General features: G+C 48.5%; 1 long non-coding RNA gene across 1 annotated transcript; it reads left to right on the plus strand.

Moving 5' to 3' along the window:
- Positions 1 to 7,835: 7,835 nt before the first annotated feature.
- On the plus strand, positions 7,836 to 8,230 carry LOC148645809 (uncharacterized). The gene is made up of 2 exons (XR_015928136.1): positions 7,836 to 7,953; positions 8,044 to 8,230. It is a non-coding gene; the product is annotated as an uncharacterized LOC148645809 (long non-coding RNA).
- The last annotated feature ends 3,796 nt before the right edge of the window (positions 8,231 to 12,026 follow it).

The raw sequence follows: 12,026 nt of genomic DNA on the forward strand, positions 1-12,026 counted from the left end.
TTTCTTGACTGGTCCATCTCTTCATCCTCAATCTCCCCTCTCCTTCTCTCTCCTTGTCTTTCTCTGGTCTGTCCTTCATGTCCTTGTTGACATGCCTCTGTTGTCTTTGTGTCTTTGTCCTTTCAGCATCATTACTATTTGTTAAAGATGTTTTTGAAATACATTCCCAGCTGTGTTGATGGAGCTCTTTCCTTGATGAAACAGCTTGTAAAGATCTTCAGCTCAGTGATCTACAGATCACTCATGTGACCAGACTGAAGCACCTGGAGATCTACAGATCAGTGATCTACAGATCATTCATGTGAACAGACTGAAGCACCTGGAGATCTTCAGATCAGTGATCTACAGATCACTCATGTGAACAGGCCGAGTCTCTGGCCTCTGAATGTTTTCAATGTTGTCTGCTATGATCATCTTTGTCCTTGTTGTCTGGTTTGTCTTTCTTGTTTCCGTGTGTCTGAAACATGGCTGCCATTGTGATCTCTGTCTGCTGCTCTTTCCCCTCGTTGCCACTGGCTCTGCTGTTGTTTTTGTTGTCTTTTCTGTGTTTGTTCTCATCCATTCTGTTGTCATTTCTACCATTCTAGTTACCCCAGTTAGTCCTGTTAGTTCTGCTCTACTGAATGATCTATGAATAGACCAGGGCTTCCTGCTGATCTGATCTTCTGTCACTGGCTCAGTCTCTGTGGGCTTTGGGAAACAAGACCCTTCCTCACCCCCCAGCGTCACCTGCACTGCCTGACAGCTCTCTCATCTCCTGGAAGAGCCTCTGATTCACTGCAGCAGCCTCCAGGGGGCGCTCCTGCTCCTCTCCTGTGTCTCCTGGTCCTGCACACTGCAGGGCCTCCAGCGTGTCCTCTGTCTGCTCCTCAGCAGCAGGGTCACAGGACCAGGGCCAGCAGGACAGACTGGCTGCCTCAGGACAGAAGGCAAAGGGCTCTTTATAAAAGTTTCCCCCTGGCCTTTACCAGTCATGGCCTCCTAATAACCCCCGTCTCTGAACTGGCTTCATCACTCTGCTCTCCTCCCCACTGAGAGCTGGTGTGTGTAGGGGACTGGAGCATCATCCAGGTGGGGCTGCACACTGGTGGAGGAGTTATTATTATTTTTTTATTATTATTATTATTATTATTATTAATGGGGTGATTGTCCACTCTCAGTCAGTGCCAGCGGATCTGCACACTGACAGAGTCCCTCCAGGCCCTTTCCCTGTCATGTGTGACCTCTGACCCCAGGGGAGGAGGCACATGCCCACACCTCTGCTCGTGGGTCTACAGCAGAGGCCGACCTCCTTCACGCAGCTACAGCAGTCATAGCTGGCCTTTCCAGCCCCAGTCCTGCTGCCAGGTCATACTGTACCAGCAGCACCACAGCTGTGATGATGAAGATGATGATAGCAATTCCTCACACTTATGTAGAACCTTTCTGGACACTCCCCTCAGAGCTCTTTACCACTCAAAACCCCTCCACTCCCGCCAGTGTGCAGCCCCCCCTGGATGATGCTCCAGTCCTCTCACACACACCAGCTCTCAGTGGGGAGGAGAACAGAGTAATGAAGCCAGTTCAGAGAGGAGGGTTATTAGGAGGCCATGACTGGTAAAGGCCAGGGGAAAATTTGGCCAGGACACCGGGGTAACACCCCTACTCTTCTTGAGAAACACTGTGGGATTTTAATGACCACAGAGAGTCAGGACCTCAGTTTTACATCTCATCCGAAGGACGGCGCCTTTTTACAGTATAGTGTCCCCATCACTATACTGGGGATTAGGACCCACACAGACCACAGGGTGAGCGCCCCCTACTGGCCCCACTAACACCTCTTCTAGCAGCAGCCTCAGCTTTCCCAGGAGTTTCCCATCCAGGTACTGACCAGGCTCACACTGCTGAGCTCCAGTGGTCTGCCAGCTGGGAGCTGCAGGGTCATTTGGCTGCTGGCTATGCTGAGGCTGTGTTGTGGGACCAGGTATGTTGGTTCAGATATCGGAACATCAATTTCCATTAAAAAATAGATACAATTTCCAGGTATACAGTATGTAGTGCCATGTTCTGTGATTCAGAATGAGGCAACAAATCCTTCCACTGAGGTGAAGCAGCCCTATTACATTGTAAACAAGCAGGCTTGTGAATCCAGCTCTTTTAACCCAATAGAAATATTGCTCTGGACTTCCAGGCGGTTTTGCTAACAAATACTACTTACTAGGGTTGGGTACGGCCTCTGGAAAATATGCCGCAATATACCGTGGTATACATGCATGTACTGGAATACGTACTGTGGTATACTGCAAACTATTTTGCATGTTTTATATGGAGACTCTCTCATAGTTTGATTTCATTATTAGTAAAGCATATTGAGTTGTATACAAAATAATGAAAATTATGTTGTTTTGTTGTTTTATTGGAACCAAAGAACGAGAAATAACACAGAACAGTGTAACAGAATAATTTAACAACATGCAGATTTTTGTCAATCGTTAAATTATTACATCTTTTTTCACAAGGTATTGGAGGTTAATTTTGCTTAGCAAGATAATGTAAAATTCAAAATATGACAGGTGCTTGTAAGTTGTAACAGTTTTTCTTTACAATGAGTAGAGTTGACATTCACAACCTTATGAAACATGTTTAGCATGTTCGATTGCCCTTGGTTATTTCATCTAAAACTCCAAAGAATCCTCAATACTTGTTTAAAACATTGCTGAGACATATTGACTTAAACAGCTTAAGACAATCTTTCCTTGCAAACGAGGAAAAAACTCAAAGCAAGTCTAATGGTAGTAATGGAAATAAAAACATGATGAAGACTAGACTTCCTTCCTGACTAGAGTTACAGTAGAATCAGAAACACTAGAAAACACAGCACATGTTCAGTGGTCATTGGGAATGCCCGTATTGATGAGTCAGGGTCGTTCTGAACCACCCAGCTGAGATTATTTCTGTGTGATTTCCGAAATCGCGTCATTTTTCTAAATTTACTAGCCAATGATATGCAGCAAATACCTTTAGTATGCCGGTTTTTTACTCACCCTTTTAAAGTTAATGACATTTTATCTCAGTCATTTTGTTCTTTGAATAAAAATTGATTTTATGAATAAACAGTAGAAAATCGAAACTAAAAACCGCTGATGGAAATTGCCAGAAAAATTAGCGAGCTTACCGGTACGGCCTAAAACATACCACGGTACGTACCGCATGACTAAAGAACCAGTTTACCAGTTTACGGCCACCTCTACTACTTACTTGTTAACTCTGTATGCAGAACTTCTCTGTGGTGAAATGTCTGCTGAACAACCTGTACTTATCCGCTCGTACATCACAGTACATCAGTCATTACAGTGACTAGTGAGCAGGAAGGGCCAATTCACGTCACAATTTGTGGGAACTCACCCTCTCACCCATGGTGAGACCAGAGCTTTGCAACAGCATGGCAACTTACAGTACTTACACAAAGTTCACGATTCTGTGCTTAATTTGAAAATTTTAATTTTTTTCTATAACATCTATGATTTTATTTTGTTACTGTAGAAATTGGGACTGCAGTTGCCCCTTTAACTGTTTCACTGCGCTTGGTTCACAAACTCGAGGCATAAATGTGTATGTTGTTCAGGACTCTGGTCAAGATGCTTTGCTTGGACTTTTTAAAGAGACACGTTGCCTCTATTGATACCACTACAGGCACCTTGGTGTTCAGAAATCAATCGATTCTCCTACTTACAGTAGTTCTTCACCAAATTCTCTTCAATCCCTCTTGCCAACCAGTCATCAGCCTTATTCGAAATATTTCCAGTTGTCGTTGCCGCTTTTCTTTGGGGCCACAATTGGAAACAAAAATCCATCCTCATTCGGTCGGACAACTCCACAGTAATTCATATAATCAACAAGGGAAGGTCTTCATCCCAATCTATCATGAAATTTCTCCACCACCTTAAATGGATTTCTCTCACAAATCAATTCATCCTCGTGGCAGCTCATATTCCAGGCCACCTTAATGAGATAGCTCATCTCTCGCTTTTAATTTCAGAAATTCAGGAACTTGGCACCAGATGCAAGACCGAATCCGCGCACAGAACCTCCTTATTCGGAACTCACATTCCTCTAAATCATCCCTTCCGTCACCAGCTGGCCCAGCAAACTATCTTCTCAGGGATTGCTCCTCGAACTCTCAGTTCTTACTGGACTGCCTGGAAGGGCTTCCAATCCTTCCACCTCTCCTCAAACATAAAATTCCCTTCTTTCGATATTCTCACCATATCATCCTTCATTTGTTATTGTAGAAACTCACTCAAGGTACGAGCATCCACCACCAAAGTATACCTCAGTGGCATCCACTTCTTCCATAAACTCCTTTTCGGCATGACCTGTCCATCCCTTATCCACCCTCAAATTACTCTCCTTCTTAAAGGCTTTCAGCGATCTGAAAAACCACTTCCAAACCAGTGCGCACCACTTGCCTCAGACATCCTGGAATCCTGCATCTACTGTACGTTCTTGGGTCGGGTTACCACTCACCCTGGGTCGACCGCACTCTCGAATCTTTATTCTTGATTCCTTCAGCTTCCTGAGATGCTCCGAACTTACCGCTGCTTCCGCATCCTTCGATCCTTCTTCTCATCCCTGCTTATCTCACATCTGTATCTTAAGAAAAGTAAAACCGACCAACTCAGGTCCGGCATCCTCATTTATTATTTCAAACTCCGTTCCTACATCAGCCCATACGAGCCTCTATCTCATTACGAGCATCTTCGCACCTCTGCTGGAGCTTTGCCTACTGATCCTCTGTTCGTAAACGAGAAGGGCCTCATCGTGACCCGCGAAAGGTTCCTCTCTCACCTCCACGACGTCCTTCTAACCACCTGATACCCTCCTGATCGATTCTCTGCCTCTCTCACCTCCACGACGTCCTTCTAACCACCTGATACCCTCCTGATCGATTCTCTGCCTCTCTCACCTCCACGACGTCCTTCTAACCACCTGATACCCTCCTGATCGATTCTCTGGTCACTCCTTTAGATCAGGAGCCACTTCCTCTGCCACTCTCCAAGGCATCCCTGAGTATCTCATCAAACAACTCGGCCGCTGGTCCTCTGAGGCCGATCACGCATACACTAAAACTAACCCCGGTATCCTCGAGCAGGCACCTCCTCTCCTCGGCTGAATTAGTTCAATAATCATTGTTTTTCTGCACTGGTGACTGGGGGTCCCGCTTGGTTCTTTTGGGGGTCCTATCCTCCCCGCCCAACGGCCGCGAGGTTGGCCCTCAGCCAAGCGGGTTAAGCCAACTCTTCACATCCCAATAAACGATTCTAATTTCTCCCCACCTTTCGGCTGCTGTCATTCCTCGTGAAATGTCATTCATATACTGTAGTTCTGAAAGACAGCAGGAGCGTTAGCGAGACCATAGAACATGACCTGGTATTTGAGTGGTGATTAAAGCAGTCTTCCATCCATCCCCCTCGCAGATGCGGATAAGGTTGTAATGGCTGCGAAGGTCGAGCTTGGAAAAAATCTTTGCACCGCGAAGGGACTCCAGCGCCGCAGGAATGAGCGGCGGAGGGTAGCGATTCTTAACGGTGATCTCGTAGAGTCCGCGGTAATCAACACAAGGTCGTAACGATCCATCCTTCTTAGAAATAAAAAACAAATTGCACAGAGGATGGATTGACTAAGCCAGACTGCAGGGAGTCCTGGATGTAAGTTTCTAATGCCTTGGATTCCTGCAATGAGAGCGGATAAACACGCCCACTAGGTGGTAGAGCTCTGGGGACTAAATCGATAGCGCAATCGTAAGGACAATGAGGGGGAAGAGAGAGAGCCCTACGCTTACTAAAAGCAATGTGGAGGTCGGTGTAAGAGGAGGGAATATCAGAGGAGGTGACGTGAAAGATCTGAGAAACAGGAGGTTTCAGCAATGAGTTAAGCAGCGGGGTCCCCAGGCTGTGAGTTTCTTCTCAGACCAGAAAATGCGGGGATTGTGTAGCTGTAACCAAGGGAAACAGAGAATCAGTGGGAGTGACGGAGAGTGAAGTTGAAGGAACTGAATAACTTCCAGGTAGGTGGCTCCAATATGCAGGGAGAGAGGGATCGTCTACCACTCAACCAATCCTGGAGGGAGGGAGGAGCCATCGATGGACTGGATGCGGATGGGAGGGGAGACAGGCAGCAAAGGAATCTTCAGAGAGGCAGCGAGTCCGGAATCTAGAAAGTTGCCTGCTGCACCTGAGTCAATGAAAGCCAGGGGAGATTCCTGAGAGCCGCCCCAGGAGAGAGTAGCAGGGAGGGACAGCCCGGACGCAGAAGGGTTGAGTGAGAGGACACTGACCTTAGCAGGGGGATGGGTGGAGCGATGGGGGTCGCACCGGACAGGAGGCTTTGAGGTGATCAGAAGAATAGAGGCAGCGCCCCTCAGAGAGTCGGTTCTGTTCCTCAGGGGAAAGACTAGTGGGGGAGGGAGTGGATGAAGTGGCCGGAGAGGAAACGGGAGCGGTACGGCTGGAAACAGAGCGGAGCAGGAGGCGTTCGGTCCTACGTTGCTGTAGGCGGACATCAATCTCAGTGACCAAGGAAACAAAGCTCTCCAGGGTCAGTGTATGGAAGGGGAGGTGGGCCAGGTGATCCTTTAGTTCCTCAGAGAGCCCCCTATGAAACTGGTGGATATGGCTTCCTGGTTCAATCTGGGAGGCCAGAACCCGAAAGTCCGTCACATATTCCTGGAGAGTCCATGCACCTTGCGATAAAGCCGAAAGACGAGAGGCAGCGAAGTAGGGAGACTGGACCTGTCTGAAGGTGGTGGTCAGCGAAGCCTGGAACCAAGCAAGGTCTGACACTTCCGGAGCATTCCTGGCTAGAAGGTCCGCAGCCCATTCCAGCGCCCAGCCAGAGAGGTAGGCGACCATAAAAGCAATGCGTTCACGATCCGTAGGAAAACAGTCTGGACGGAGGTTGTATGCCATCCAGCACTGCGTCAGGTACATATTCGGGCTGCCGTTGAATCGGTCTGGGGTGGGGGGAGGCAGGGGACTGGAGGAGGCGACTGAAACTGGAGGCAGCATGGGGCTAGGCGGAGGGTGGGAAACGAGAGGCCGGGGAGAGGATCTGGAGACCAAGTTAACGAGTTGTTGGACGGTAGAACTCAGCTGATCCAGTGCCTGGGAGTGCTGGGTCAGCAGGGCCAAGGGGTTAATAGTGCCCGCGGGATCCATCATTAGGCTCACGATTCTGTCAGGTAATGCCGGACCTCGGTAGATAGGGATCCTTTGCGAGGCACTTCTGATGGCGAAGGTTAGGAGTTGAGTAGGTAGGCGAAGACGTGGTTGAGTACAAGAGCAGGGGTCCAAAATCTGGGAAGGAGTCGAGAGATCATAGTTGCCAAATCGGAAGGCGAAGACATAGTTGAAGGAAGGCGTTGAGTCAGAATTCCAGGGGTCTAACAACAAGTAAAGCAGGGTGGGAAACGTACGAATATGCAGCTCAGGGAGGAGACCTCAATCATGAGCGAGGAGGGAAGACTAGTGAGGGTTTAGATAGTGCTGAGTAGATTGGTGCGTGGACGTTTAGGGAGAGAAGAGCTCGTGGGAATGTGGGAGCGCTTACATGCCCCGGTGCGATTCGTGACAACAGGTGTATTTTCTTCAGCCTTCACAGGAAGAACAGCCGCTGTTGTGCCTTCTTGATGAGACTGAAGGTGTTGAGTGTCCATGTGGGGTCCTTAGATATGTGAACACCTAGGAATTTGAAGTTCTTCACCATCTCCACCGCAGTCCCTTCGATGTAGATGGGGGAGTGGACTTTTGCTTGTCTCCTGAAGTCAACTCTCAGCTCTTTGGTTTTGCTGATGTTGAGACAAAGATTGTTGGTTCGGCACCAGTCTGCAAGTTGTTTTATCTCCTCCCTGTAGGCAGCCTCATCGTTGTCAGTGATCAGGCCCACGACTGTGGTATTGTCAGCAGACTTGATGGTGTTTGTGCTGAACGTGGCAGTACAGTCGCAGGTGAACAGGGAGTAAAGCAGTGGGCTGAGCACACAGCCTTGAGGGGCACCGGTGTTAAGGGTGATCGTGTTGGAGGTGAGGTTGCCAATCCTGACAGTCTGGGTGTCAGCATTGAAAATGAGTGCCTTGTGTTCTTTTTTACAAGTTGTTCATTATGTTTTATTCAAAGTTGGTTAATAGATGTTTTCTAGGAATATAATTTATTTGATTGTTCTGAATAGTAAAGAAAGATGGTTTTGGGAACAATGGTTGGTGGTTGATGATTTTGGGCACAAATCACAATCTGGTGGGGTACAGCACCTTTCTGCCAAGGGCCTCCAAAATGTCCTGGACCCAGACCCAGACTCGTGAAGTTCTGTTTCTCTGATTGGGCTATCGGATAAGTTTAACAGTGAAGATGAAGATCACGTTTGGACAAAAACATACTCTGTACTCAACCCAGTGGTTTCTTGTGACCATCTGTGTTGGGACACCTTCATGAAGTCGGTGTCAGAGAGTGAAGTCAGAGAGTGGCTGCAGATCCCTCTGAGACAAGACCTGCATGAAGTCTGGGACCCATGAGCCCCCCCAGCTCTGTATGTGATCACTGAGCTGCTCTGCAAGCCTCTGCTGCAGCTGCTTGCAGTTCTTGCTGTTTCCTGGGGTGAGAGACTTCAGGATCTACTGGATTTCAGTCTTGTTCAGTCCAAGAGTCTTCTGCTCTGATCTGCCTGTGTGCTCTGGGTCACTGTGATCCTGCATGAAGGAGCTCAACTCTAGAAATACTGAAGGGTTTTCTTCTCCATCAGCAGACCTGATGTTTGTGTCCCTGTCAGAATCCATTCCTTCATCATCAGTCAAGAGGAGAGCCAGTTCCAGGCCCAGGCCAGGACACTGCCTCCACCACTCTTACTGATGAGGTGCTGCTCTCTAGAGCACCTGCACTTCCTTTCCTTCATCACACCTTCATCTTCAACTGTCACCACACCTTCATCTTCCTCCTCACCTTCAACTCTCACCACACCTCCATCTTCCTCCTCACCTTCAACTCTCACCACACCCTCATCTTCCTCCTCACCTTCAACTGGCACCACACCTTCATCTTCCTCCTCACCTTCAACTCTCACCACACCTTCATCTTCCTCCATCACCACACTTTCATCTTCCTCCTCACCTTCATCTTCCTCCTCACCTTCAACTGTCACCACACCTTCATCTTCTTCCTCACCTTCAACTGTCACCACACCCTCATCTTCCTCCTCACCTTCAACTGTCACCACACCCTCATCTTCCTCCTCACCTTCAACTGTCACCACACCCTCATCTTCCTCCTCACCTTCAACTGTCACCACACCTTCATCTTCCTCCTCACCTTCAACTTTCACCATCTTCCTCCTCACCTTCATCTCTCACCACACCTTCATCTTCCTCCTCATCTTCATCTGTCTCCAAACCTTCATCTTTTCACACCCTCATCATTCTCCACACCTTCATCACTCCCTGTCTCTCCCATTATGAGTGACTTTTCTATCCTACTTTTAAAGTTTTAAAGTGGAAGGCACCTGCAGTGCAGCGTTCACAGTCCTCCAGGGGCAGAACGGAAGACCCCGAACCTGTCAGGCTCAGACATTTCTCCCCTTCGGCCCTCGTCCCCTCCGAGCAGCAGGTTCTGCGTCACCAGAGTGACACACACTCAAGCCGAGAAGCTGGGTTTTTTACAGGATCTGCTGGAGCCCAACCCGTCGCACAGTCACATCCCTGAGCTCTGCTGGCTTCTCGCACCCGTGTCTCACTGAGCCAACCCGGTCTGGGCTCCACCTCACAAAGCATCAGAACACAGGAGTGCTTACAGACCAGAGGGGCGTTCTGGAGTCCTGCAGCTGTGTCTGAGAGTTTCAGCAGCACAGCTGGGCAGCTCCTGCCACATTCCAGGAGAATCCGAGTCTGAGGGCCCCTCATCCAGCCTGGGCTCATTTCTGAGTCTGAGGGCCCCTCATCCAGCCTGGGCCCGTTCCCCAAGTCTGAGGGCCCCTCATCCAGCCTGGGCCCGTTCCTGAGTCTGAGGGCCCCTCATCCAGCCTGGGCTCGTTCCTGAGGCTTCTGCTCCCCTGCCCAGCAGGACAGCGTGACAGCGGGACACTGGGACACTGGGACAGGGGGACAGCAGGCAGGAGAAAAGCAGGTCAGGGGGAGGGAAGACAGCAGGACAGGACACTAGGGCAGGACGACCCTCACCCTGTACAGTTCTGTAATATGTTTCATGACTTGTCATTTTCTGATCACAGTTCCCTGCCGGTTCTCTCTCCTCAGTCGACCTCACGCTTGCAGAACAGATCAGACTGGTACCAGTGGTGCTCTTGCAGGTGCCCTCACAGACCGGACCAGCAGGCATTTCTATCGCAGGGCATGTAGGGAAAGTGGAACTAAACCTCCTGCCTCCTTCACATGGGAAACTCTGGGACACCACACTGGAAACCTACTGATTTACACGGGATTTCTGTCATTGATTGGAAGCAGAAAAAAAGCCATGTTTTCTTGTTGTAAAAGGTGACTTTAACAGATGCCAAAACGTGCAGGGTGCTATATAACCCAGCTGAAAGCCGGATTCGCGCTGTGCTGGGTCTCCAGTGTGTTCTCTATCGCGCTCGCTGACTCTGCTGGACTCAGACCGGGACTCTCTCTGCCTGCTGGGCCGCAACAGAGCAGCTCAGAACAGCGCAGAGCGAAACTGAAAGCAGACCTGTGCGCGTTCACGGGGCGCAGCCCAGTTCAGCGCCTGGAGCCGGAGGGGTGGGTAAGACTCGTCTTCGCTTGTCCTCTGTTTATTCTGAATATACTGTATAGCTGATAATATTGTAACGATCCCTCCGCATTCCCCCGTACAGGCAACTGTGTCTTAAGAGAGGCAGGATTTGTCTTTTCTGTATCTCTGTTATTTCGAGCAACTGGCTTTTAGGCTTGGCAGTAAAATATACTACATCAATCTAGTCGGACACTTCTTGTGTATAACCTGTTATACAGAATATTCTAACAGCGTTGGCTCACCGAGACATGTGGCCGAAAGGACGGTGAATAAACACCACAGGAATCAGGTCTGCGGCTCCACTCAGGGGCTGTGAGGTTTCACACACTTGAGCTCGACGCTGTTATGAAGAACCTCAGCGTCAGGCAGCTGAAGGGATTCAGAAAAGACCTGGAAACAGCAGGAGTTTGAGCTTTCGGAGGAAAACGCTCTTCTTTTGGCACAATGTCAGTGAATATCAGAGCTGCTGAAGTCCCTCCAGCGCCCGTATCAGAGCAGCTGGAAAATCCTCCGGGCTCTTGGGAATGTGACGCGTTTCAGCCCAACACTTCAGAATCTCCCGGCATCTTGTTTTATACTTCATATTTCCCTGGCGATGATTTAATTAAAACAGAAGCGTACTGTTGCCATCATGGAAAGAAAATCCTGAGTTATCTCAGGATCCTTTGAGTGTATGAACAACCTGTTACCTTGTGCAATGACAGCAGCACCTAGAAGCTATTGAACTGTGGGTTTATGTCACAGAAAGGTGACCTCTAAAAACAAGAGTTGTTCTTTATAATTGTTCGCCACCTAACCCTTAATTAGCTCCAAGAATCACCAGTGCATTCATAGACCAGACAATTATCATATATGATATACCATTTATTTCAGTCTATCATCCTACCCACAAAATAGTTTATTCAAACTACACTACACACACAAACTACACAGAAATGTAAAATGTCACTTTTAATAACAATTATAAAGGGTGCTTGGCCTCTCATGAACTTTCCACAGGTTCTTTTCATTAACTCCCAGAACCACCAGTGCATCCATAGACCAGACAACTATCATATATGATATCCCATTTATTTCAGTCTATTATCCTTGCACAAAATAATTTCTTCAGCAGAGCTACTGTGACAGAACAGTACAAAGAAACCCCAAGGAGATCAGGTACCAACTTGTGACCCCAATGAGAGTCCAGCAGCAGTTGTCTCTGAAACCAGCTCCAGTCAGTGACCTCATTAAGTTTCTTCCATCACACCCAGGAAAAGG

This window comes from Lepisosteus platostomus, chromosome 18 (assembly GCF_059453375.1).
Source record: "Lepisosteus platostomus isolate fLepPlt1 chromosome 18, fLepPlt1.hap1, whole genome shotgun sequence".
In the NCBI taxonomy this organism is placed as follows: Eukaryota; Metazoa; Chordata; class Actinopteri; order Semionotiformes; family Lepisosteidae; genus Lepisosteus; species Lepisosteus platostomus.